Source organism: Thalia democratica, chromosome 6, assembly GCF_965202585.1.
Source record: "Thalia democratica chromosome 6, ktThaDemo2.hap1.1, whole genome shotgun sequence".
NCBI lineage: Eukaryota > Metazoa > Chordata > Thaliacea > Salpida > Salpidae > Thalia > Thalia democratica.
In genome coordinates, this window is record NC_139170.1 from 15,072,067 (window position 1) to 15,084,188 (window position 12,122).

The window sequence follows — 12,122 nt, forward strand, 5'->3', positions numbered from 1 at the left end:
TGTAAGCATAATGCATTAGTTAAAAAAAGTTTAACTAGCAAGTTGAACAACCTTTTTTTACTATAAGAACTTCATTATCTTGTGTAATTTCATCAACTTCATCTATAACTAATGCTCTACTGTCGTTCTCTATTGTTTAAAAGTTTATAAGAGCTATACAAAACTCTATAAAAAAATTAAGATATTTTTAATTTAAGCATTTTTGTAATTTTGAGAAGTTCTGTTTTAAACAGAAGTGTTTTTTATAGTAATTTCAATAATTTCAAAACTGATTGAAATCTAGAGTTCTTACAAAAATCAAGACGTAAGTAAAACACGTTTAATGCGATTATTTACGTCAAAACCTCCAAAATAATAGAATTTTAATTTGTAAGAACAATTCATTCCGCAACATTTACTAACCAATTGAAGGATTTTCTTCAAAAATAATTTCTTTTCCTTGTGAAGTTTCAGCAACTTCTTTTGTTTTTATTACTTCTCTCACGTTTCCTGTTATTTAAGCATTGAATATTGCTATATAAAGAGTTTTTGTAACAAAAAACTGTTTTAATTTTGTTGCACTCTACATTTTGTTAAACAGACTTTTGTAGCGTATAAATTTTATGATAGTTTTAATAATTTTAAGACGCTTAAAACGAGAGCTGTGATAATAGTTTTAAAAAAAGTAACGTATGTTTGAAGCTATAATAAAGTTTACTTTATGCATATATGTATTTATTGCAGACAAAGTTTAAAAAACTCTAAATTAAATTTTTACAAGTTTAGTCAGTCCTTTTATTTTAACTTTTTATTAGAATTTTTGTTATAGTTATTTTAGGTTTTGTTTTTTAGAATTTACTTTGATACGAATAAATACTTTAAAACTAATATGTATGCTAGAAGTATTAATAAGTATCTTTTAATTTCATTAAAAATAACATTCTAATTTTCAAAACATCATTTAAAAAGTATCTCGTAGCTCGGTTTTTTAGACCACATTTTATTAAATTTCTGAGAGCAGTGTTTCTTGCTTTTCAATTTTTTTCGAGAATTAGGAACAAAACTTTGCTTAATTGCAAGAAATCTAACACTAAAAAATTAAAATTAAAACTCAGTGCTTATTATAGCTTGTTTGTAATTATTTGTTAAAAGCAACATACCTTTTTTGAGAGATAAGTTTAAGTATGTGCCTGCTTTAAAAACGTATACAATTGGAAATGCAGCTTTAAATACTTTTTTACATATGCTTTTTCTTATTATCAAGATCTAAATTGAAGTTAGTAGTATTTATTTAATCTGCAAAGAGTTATAAAAGCCAATGTAGTTACAATGCACTAGGCATGTAGAGTATTATTTATATTAATCTTTTTACTTTTATCCTTTACATTTCATAAGCTTTCGGAAAACTGCTTTGAGTAGACGTTATGCCTTTTTACACTCATTTCTTCATAAAGAATAATAATTTTTCGTTTATACATCTTGATTGTTGAAAATACTAAACCGTGACATTTAAAACTTGTACATAAGTTAAAAATGTAAACTTATCTAACATTGATAGTCGACAAAACATATAACCAACAGATTACTTTAAATTGAGTACGGCTTCAACAAACATTATTTAATGAGGTAAAACAGTGTTTTACTTACCTTCTTCGTTAACATTTGTTTTTTGACTAAAACAATTTTCTTCTTCATTTATGCTTTGAGCAACGTCTTCCTCGTCGTCAATTATTTGAACATCACTATCAATATCATTATCTGTTACAGTTTAAAGTATTAAGCACTGATTGGTTCTAAAAAAAAGTAACTCTGTTAATCTCTAAACAGTTTGTTTTGTAAAAAAAAAACAAGAAAAGTTTGAATTTTTTTTAAGGTTAATTTTAAACAAATTGTATGTATATAAGCTTAAAAAATGAGAGCTTAATTTGATAAAGAGTAAACTAGTTTTTTGTATGGAAGAAAAACGCAATTATGTAAATAAAGCTTTTGTAGTTATTAAAAAATAGGTAAAACTTAAGTAATTATTTATTGCAGGAATAAGCTGACATAAGCTGACACTTATATTATAAAAAACAGTTTAGTTTTAAGTAAAACTAATTGTATAATTAAAACAAAGATTCATCAAGTACTGTTTTAAAATTTTATTCTACGTAGCATATTGAAATGATAAAAAACATTAATAAAACTAAAATAAACTTTTAAATTAATTTAATTTAAACGATGGATTAATTTATTACTATCGAGCAATTTAATTAAGTTTAGGTTACATTTTATGTTTACAGTTTTAGTTCTAACTTTGGAAAACTAAGCAACACATGTTGTTATCGATTAAGAAAAAAATAATTAAGTTCAGATTATAATAAAGACAATGTGTGATATAACTTTAATATTTTAATCATTAAAATTGAAAAAAAATGTGTTGCTTATTTTTCCAAAGTTAGAACTAAAACTGTAAATATAAATTTAAACTAACCTTAATTTAATTGCTTGAAAGTTTTCAAAAAATTTTTAAACTTAATTTATTTTAAAGTGTATTTTAGTTTTATTAACGTTTTTTATCATTTCAATATACTACGTAAAAGTCTGCAAAGTTTGTTTGAGTTGTAACCAGTTTTATTTTATTTTAGTTTTAAAATAACTAAATAATATGTACTCTTCAACACGGTTGTAATGTACATTATCACAAAGTACAAACTATCGATAACGTAAATGCAAATAATATTACATAAGCTTGTTTTTATATTTACTACCTTATGTGCAGTTACTGACATTTATTGAATATGCAAAGATTATACAAGCCATCATCCACTAGACGAATTGGAGAGTTGAGGACAGTTTATATTATTATTTTTACTTAATTTTATTCGCAATATTCTACATAAATGGTAGAATTGCTTTTAATAGACACTGTAATGTACTTTTTTTTGTAATTTACTGATACTGACTTCTTCAAATACATAATTTTTATGCTTAAACCTCTACATATAAATTAACAGTTTTAACCATAGTGTGTAGATTTTATCCATAAACAAAAAAATGTAAACTTATTCACTTCTGACAGTTGATCAAATATAAACAACCCATAACGTTAAATTGAGTACAGCTACAACAAAATATTATTTTTTGAAGTACAACAATACTTTTACTTACCTTTTTCCGTAACTTCTGATGTTGGGCTAGTTAAATTTTCTTCGTTTGTGTTTTGAGAATCATCTTTCTCAACTTCGATTATTTGAACATCGCTATCATAATCTGTTATAGTTTAGAGTTATATCAAAACCAGTTTTTTAAACTTCTTTCATAAACTTTATTCATTCGAAACTAAAGATGCCTGATGCGTTTTAAAATTAACTAGTTGTTTCCAAAATCGGTAATAAACCTATAGTTCTTATGAAGTCATTTGAAAATAATACATCTTACTTCATTTTAAATACGTAATAAAATTGTATTTTAAAAACTTTTTAAAAGCTTCAAGTAGTTAATTTTAAATATCTTAACCGGTTTTTTTTTCAAGAGTTGAGACAGCTTTTTTTATATGGTTTTTTTCAACCAATTTTATTATATGTAGATCACATTGTTCAAAGCTGTCCAATTTCTACTATAAAAAAGACAGACTACTTTCAAACATTTCGTTTTAAGTTTATTTTTAATAGTGATGTAATTTTACATCAGTGGTCTTCACGGTATGCGCCTGTGCACATTATTACTACTGTGCATAGAATTACTATAACATGAACAGAAAACTTAGAAAGATAAACATATTCTTTTAATAACTTTAATTTTCAATAGAAAAATAATTTCTAACAAAACTTACAATTCACAACAAGTCTAAAATGTAGTAAGACATTCAAAAAACTTAAAAAGGTGTTTTATAATTTTTGTTTGTTTTTATGTTTTATAATCTAGAGTGCACAATTTTTTAAATGTTATTTATTGGCATAGTTTTTGTTAAGGCTAAAGACTTTTTGTGCACAGTTTTTGGTTTAAAAACAAGTTACCAAAAAGTACTTAACCTTATATTTGTAAAATAAAACGTTAGAATTATTACGTTTAAAAGTTAAAATAGTAACTCAACTAAAACGTTTACTTAATGACTGGTAGATACGTTTCTGTTATGCGTAATGAAACTAACGAAACTGTTTACCTAAAAGTTTTGATTGAAGTACCTTAAACCATTAAACCTAAAATTTTTAAGTTATAACTGTAAGTGTAATGTATTCGAAAGAATTTACTAACCGAGTGAACCATCTTTTTCTAAGGATTCAATTTCTTGTTCAATTTGAGCAGCTTCTTCTACTTCATCTATTATTTCTATAACTTCTCTTACGTTCCCTGCCATTTAAGCGTTTAGCATAACTATAAAAAGATTTTATCTATAATAAAAAAATAAGTCGAATAAGTTTTTTAAATAATAGTTTTAACTTTTTTTCTAACACTTCAAAAAGATAGCTGCGATAGTATTTAAAACAGAATTAAAATATAACTGTAACTGGGTACTTCATTTTATTCACAAAGTTTAGAAAACGATTTGTTAAATTTCCTTGAGTAGACGCTGTAAGATACTTTTTTACACTTATTTCTTCAGATAGATGTAGTTTATTGATATGGCTAAAAAAAACTAAACAATAGTGCGCAGATTTTGTTCACAAAGTTAAATGTAAGTTTATCTAGTAATAATACTCGATGAAATACAAACAACAAATTACATTAAATTGAGTACGGCTTTAAAAAGCATTAGTTAATGATATACAAAACATTTTTATCTACCTTTTTCCTTAACTTTTGATGTTTTACTAATTAAATTTTCTCCTTCAACTCTGCTTTGAAAAGCTTTTTCTTCATCCTTGATTATTAGAACATCGCTATCATTATCTGTTATAGTTTGAACTATTAAGCTTTGAATTTTTTTAATACTAATTATATATATTTTTACATTTTTTTTTAACAAGATAAGTTTTATAATGTTATTATATTTATATCAATTAAGTAAGTTGTGCTACAAGCTAGTTTAATATAAAATCTACATAAATTTATAACTTAATAGAACAAAATAAAAGAGTATACAAATCTAAATAAAAAAAACTTTAATATAGGTTTTTAAATAGTATGGTATACATAAATACGCAACTAACTAATTAAATCTGCCTAGTTGAGTTTGGTGTTTATTCAATAGTGTTGTTACAGAAAATAAGACGGATTAAATTAAATATTTTCTTACCAATTAGTTAAAATTATTACGTGGTCAAACTTAAAACATCTATTATTGTCAGAAACATTATCATAATTTATTAAGTACAACAAATTAAAACAAACGATATATACTTATTGTAATGATTTATAGTTAAAACAACAGCATACCATTATGTGCAAAGCTACTTTCATTGTTTTGATTTTGCTTAGATTGTTTCTCAAAAAACAACTGTAGCTCCTGTGTTCTAAAAATTAAAACTTTTTTAGCTTAAGACTTGAAAAATTATCTAAAAAACTTTCTTCGGTTTTACTATCAAAACTTCAAAAAATCAAGTTTTATTAGTACTTGTTTTACATTTTACTTTTTACCATACATAGGACTTTTAGATAGTGTAGCTGGAACAATAATAAAATATTCTTTAAATGAAAATAATAAAAAATTAAAGTTAGTTTTAGATAAAAAATAAAATAATTAAAAAGTTGTCTCACTAAAATTTTAAATAAATTTCATTTTGGAAAGAATGGTAGTTACTAAAACTAAGTAAAAAAGATCAATAATTTTTGAAATGAACTATCTATTACTTTCCCGCAACTTAAGTTATGTAATCGCTTATTATAATGAGTGTTTTGTTATTAAAAAAGTTGTCAAAACTTACACTTAATAAATTTAGTATTGTGTAATTTTTTACAAAGGAAATGAACTCACTTTTTGTTGTTATAATGCATATCTTTTTGTAAAAGCTTCATTTGGTCTGTAAACCTCTTGTTGTCGTTCTTAAGCTGTTCAAGCTGTTTTAAAGCTGAATCTTCTTGATTTAAAGCTGTAATTAGATAAAAATAATTTAGTTTATAAATCATTAGTTTAAAAAGATTATTAAAATCGAGTCGGTTAATAAAATTATTAGAAAAGAGGAAAAGTACTTTTGAAAAACAACTGACATCTCTAAAAAACTCTTCTAGAAAGACTTTTTCTTCACTTTAAACTTACATTAGTCAAACATAGTCAAAAAATATTTTAGAGAAGTTATTAAGGATTGCTTATACTTATTTTACTAACCAACGACTTATTTATAGACATAAAGTGGTAAAACTTAATTCTAATATATCAATGTTGAATAAAATAACAAAAAAAAATATAAGAATTTGTGTTTGACGATATACATATATCAAAACCATTAAAAATATTAACTTTTTAGTTATCAAAGTAGACAGTTCTTTGGTTTAAAAAATGTTTTAAACACAATAAAAATTCAATGAACTACTATAAAAACGATTAAAATGATTAAAATATAAAAAAATAATATCAGTAATAATTTTAAGATAAAAAATAATTCCGAAAATGTATGCTTAGTTTTTATGTAAAACAAAATATATATACGTTGAAGTATCATTAAATACTTACAGTGTATTCGAATATAAATTATTCACAGAAGTGAATTAAAAAAAAAACTTTTTTGTTCAACAGGTTTTACAACACATTTAGACAAAAATTACAAAATAAGATTATAAAGATAAGTATAAGTGTATCAAAGAAAAAAAAACTAGTAATTTGTACTAGTTTATTTTAAATAGTTTCATAAGAAATAGCCATTCAAAAAGATACTTACTACAATGATACTCAAAAAAAGATAAAGAAATAAGATAAACTATTTGTATGAAATTTTTAAATTAAAAAAACTACTTATCATCTTAAAAACATTACTAAAGTTTTACATTGTAGACAACAAACTCTAAGACATTCTAAAATTTATAGTAAAAACAAGAATAAGATACGTAGTAACCGCTTACCGTCATTTCCAAGCCCAGTATTAGCATTTGAAGCATCCTTATTTGTAATTTTTTCTGTATTGTTGATGATGGAAATGATGTTTGCTACTCTAAAATTCAGCATTTGTTAGTTTTAATTTCTATAAACTATCTCTAGTTTTCTTTTGATATTAACTGTAAAAACATTAAATTGATAAAAGCTCAAATTTTTGTTATTTATACAAACTTGTTTGTTGCTTTTTGATTTTAAAAATCAGTTTAAAATATATTTTTTTTTAAGGTAGAAATGAAACAGAATAAAGTATAAAAATATCTTAACAGTTTTTACTTGCCTTAATAGTTATTATTGTTTATAAAACTTATGAATATAATCGACAATATAATAATAACTCACTTTGTTCTACACAAAAAACTTTGATCGTTTTCTAGTTCTATTATTTTCTGTTGCAGTTCTTCATTAATCTTTTTTAGGGATTCTATTTTAAGATCATAATTTTTTTGAAGGAGGTCAATACTTTTCTTATTTTTTATCTTTGTCTCAGCTAACACTGCATTTAGGTTTTTCATCTTATTTTGCGCTACATTCTTTTCATTTTGAAGCTGCTCACTATACTTTTTTAGAGTGTTTATTTGATTACCATAATGTTTGTGAAGGATATCAATATTTGTTTTATTTTTGTTTTTCTCCTCAGCTAATGTTTCGCTTAAATTTTTACACTCTAATTGCATCGTCTTTTTCTCGTTTTGTAGCTGTTTTATCGTAGCTTTATAGTTTTTAACATCAGTTTTCAAACCTTCGGTGGCAGCTATCAAGTCTACCAAATGCCGATTGGCTTGATCGATATCTGTGAAGAATATTTGAATTTCTTAGTGTACAAAACCATTAAATTACTATGTTTTGATTTGCAAAAACTTTAACTATGGAAATCTGCAGTAATATACGGCAACCATGCCAAATACTAAAATCGACAAAAAAAAACAAATCAAAAGTGGTTATCAAAAAATCATAAAACTAAGTAAAATAGTTCATTATCAAATTATAAATTTTTTTTATAACACCTTTGCCTTTTCCTCACAAAAAAAATTATGGATTTTATTGAATTAAATATTTTCGTTGAAATTTAAAATGTAGTTGTTTTGACTTTTGTAAAATAAGTACTGAGTAGTTTTATTGCAATACTTACCTTCATTTGCTTTCTGTTTTACAACTGATTCTTTCATTTATAAATGTGAATAAAGTTGTTAGAAACGACAATCTTGTATTTATTGTTAAAGATAATTTTTAAGTTTATTTGATCAACTAAGCTATATTTAATAATAAAAAACTACGTTTTTATTATAAGAATTTTATACTTTTAATACTCAAACTTAAAAATATAAATGGCTAGAGACTCGAAATTGCATATATCAAACTAATTTAATTTGTTTGAAAATTATAACTAGATATAAAATGTTTTTATGGAAAGATTTAAAACTAATCATGTATGTAAACTACCTCTCAACTTTAATCTTTTGAACTATTTAAACCTTAATAAAAATTACTTAGAAGTAGGTTTTATCATTTTTAGTTAAAACAATAACTGTTTTTTTAACCTTTTAGTTGTAAAAACATAAAAAATGTTATTTTTTTTATGTACTAACACTAATTTATTAATATATTTTACTTTAAGAGCAGTTTAATGTTTGTAAAACAAAATTAAAATTCTAAACAAAGTAATGTTAATAAAAAAATTATACAATTCTTTGGTTTGCTAGTGTAATAATATAATACTTTACTTTAACTAAGAGCATTTTTTTATTAGCTTAAACATTTTTACCTTCTGTTTTAATCTCAAAAAACTTAATTTCAAAAATAATAAGTTTACAAAAAAAGTTTATAACTTCAGAGTTTCGAGCTACAAGTCCTTCAACTATTTTTATATAAGTTAGAAAATTGTATGAGTTAAAGTGTTCAGTATACAAGAGCCTAATCATCTAAATCTATTCAATGATTGTTTCTTGAACTGACACTGTTTCTCCAAAAAGGATGTTCAGAGCTTTTTAAGTATCAATATAATAACACGAAGCACACACATATTAATAATAAGATCAAGTAATGAGAAAGTAATTAATGAGTGATTGTAATTATGCACTTAAATAAGTATAAAGGAAACTTTTTAATTAAAAAATAATAACTAAGCAAAAACAGTCGTCAAAATAAAATAATACTTATAAATAAACTGACAATATTAATAATAGATAAAACTTAGAATGGTATAATCAATTTTTTTTAATTGTTACTTAAAAAGATCTGAAGATCTTTTTATGAGAAACAGTGTCAGCTAAAGTAACAATCTCTGAATGAAATTTTGATAACTATTTTTATATATTAATTCAGGTTTTCTAGTTAAGTATTTTCGATTTTTTTTTTATTCAAATTCACGATATTTTTTGTACTATTAAATTAAAACGGCAAAGTCTAAAAAAACAAAACATTTTGATTTTAAACTAATATAATTAATTTAAACGTTATTAAAATACTTCTTCTTGTTTTTTTTACGCTACTTAAACTACTTTTAAAGTTTGTCAGTTGCTTTATATAAAATGAAATGAAGAAAAAGTAGTTTTTACAGTACTATTAGTTGTTGTTGTGTGATTGTTGTTTATTAAAAAGAAATTTTGTACTTGACAAAATAAAAGTTTAAACATGTTTAATTAACTTAAAACAAGTTTTAACATACTACTAATTTCGGTCGAACTTTCACTTTCAATCAGCAAAGAAAAAAGAAAGCATAACTTTATCAAACAGTCAGTCTCAAGGCATTTTAGTAACTAATTTATAAAAAAAGTTTGGTATCGTATATTGTTAAAACTTAAATAAATATATATATATATAAAACTTAAAGCTACTTGAAAAAGTTCTCTAACTTCTCTCATTAAGATTAAAAGCTTGTAACAAACGGCTAAAAGTAAAAAAAAACATACGTCAACTAAATCATACAAATACTTTATTATTCTAACTGTGAGCCATCTTTCTATGTTTATGATAATTTTATCACAAATCATTTTTGAATGTTTTTATTACTTTTTAACAATCACCATTCAGGTAAAAAAGATATTTTAAGGTAAATCTAGCTTGTAATTAATAAATAAGTAAATAATTTTTTACGACTGTAATACTTAAAGAGATTTTTTATTATAAAAAAAGTCTTTCTTACATATTTTGAGTTATTAAATTTTCTAAAATCTTAAACTAACTTGTACTCAAACTTGACTTCAACATTCAATGTTAAATAAACTACTACTTTTACAGATTTAAATTTAAAATCAGTATAATATAAAAATATTTTAAATATATGGTAAATTTTGCAATAAAATACTTCGTTGTTTAGTTGTAGAAATATATATTTCATAATTTGTATTAAACATCTTTGTTGTTATACACATACTTTTAAAAGAACATTTTGAGTTGTTATTGTATTTTTATTTAAAACCACTACTAACACAATTATAAACTTTTTACATCACTACTAAATAATAATCTTAAAAACTTGAAAACAAAGTTTTAAATTAAAAAAAAATACAAGTCTTGGCATCAACTTTAAAACAGGATGTTTTAGTTAAATAAGTTTTGAAATAAGTTGTATATGTGCAAAATTTTCTAACTAGTTAAACAGAGTTGCTACTTTTTGTAGCTGAAAATGGTATTTTGCCTGAATGACAATAACTAGCCTGACTTAATAAGGTAATTGATAAAAGAAGAAGTATGAACCAAAGATGTTGAAAGGCATTGTTTTGTTTACTCGAGCGTAAAATTACTAACTTATAACAAACCAAAGTTTATAAGCTTCATTGCTGAGTTACCATAGTAACTGTTAGAATTTTAATAACTCTGGTATGAACATTATAAAACAAAAAAAAACTTTTAATCAAGTTTAAATACCGAAAAATGTATACATAATATACCTAAGAAAAATAAAACAACTTTCGTGAAAAAATATTTAAAAATCAAAAAAAAATTGTCTAGGACATGAGATTAAACTGTATCCTGATGTATGACTCGATAATCGAAAGGTTTTCTCGTAAACCAGGTCCTTAGACCAAAATTTTGAGCGCTTTTTTTAACACTCAGGATACTCTATAGACCTAGGATAACTAAAAAACTTTTAGTTTTCAAATTTTATGAAAGATATAACAAGTAAAAAGTATTTTATTTAATTATGTTCATTAAAATGTTTTAATTTATAATGAAACAACTTTTCAGTTTTTTTTCCTCTTACTCTCTTAAGAGTTTTTATTGTTAGAACTTATGAAAATTACATGTTAAACTAACATAACAACTTATACAATAAAACAAATACTAAATACCTTGGTACTTGAAAATTTACTTGGCTGGTTAGTAAAATTGCTAGTATTACGGTTGTCACTCTTTGAGACAATAGTGCCAGACTGAGTGATAAAAAACTAGCATGAGATAAATAAAACTACCCTTTATTAATGAAAAAATGTTATGAGATAAAAACTGAAATATATTACAGTTTTAATCGAGCTTAAAAACTTTAGAACAGTAAAATAAAAAGTGTAACAAAATTAATTAGAAAAAAGTTAAAGGTCATAAAAAATAGCCTGAAATTTAAAGAAATTATTCAATTTAGTCTGAGTTATCATGAGTAGCATGAGTTTTTGTCAACCCTTTAATATGTAAAACATTTTTATAGAAAATAGTACAACTATTTCATAACCTTAATGTTTACATACAAAAAAATCTTTAAATTTTATTAAGTTTTTTATTTTAGGATCATTAAGGACTTTAGCTATTTAATAAAAACAAGAAAACAATTATTATCTATTTGATCTTAGGTACCGGTTCTGACCATTTTTAGTAATAAATTATTGAGACGTTTTGTAACACAAACGTGAATCCTCTATCAAATTTTAACTCTAGTATCAGGGACAAAAACTTAATTTTTAGATGTTACAAATATTATTTATTGTAACAATAAATATTATTATTGGACAAACACGGCAGTATTGTAAAAGGTGGCAAAATATGGCAATTATAGCAAAACATGGAAAAATTGAAAAATATTGCAATATATGGCAATTATGGCAAATGTATATTGACAAAAGTGATAAAAAATATGGCAAATGTGACAGAAATTGGCCAATTTATGACAAACATGGATTTTTGTGGCAAAATATAGCAA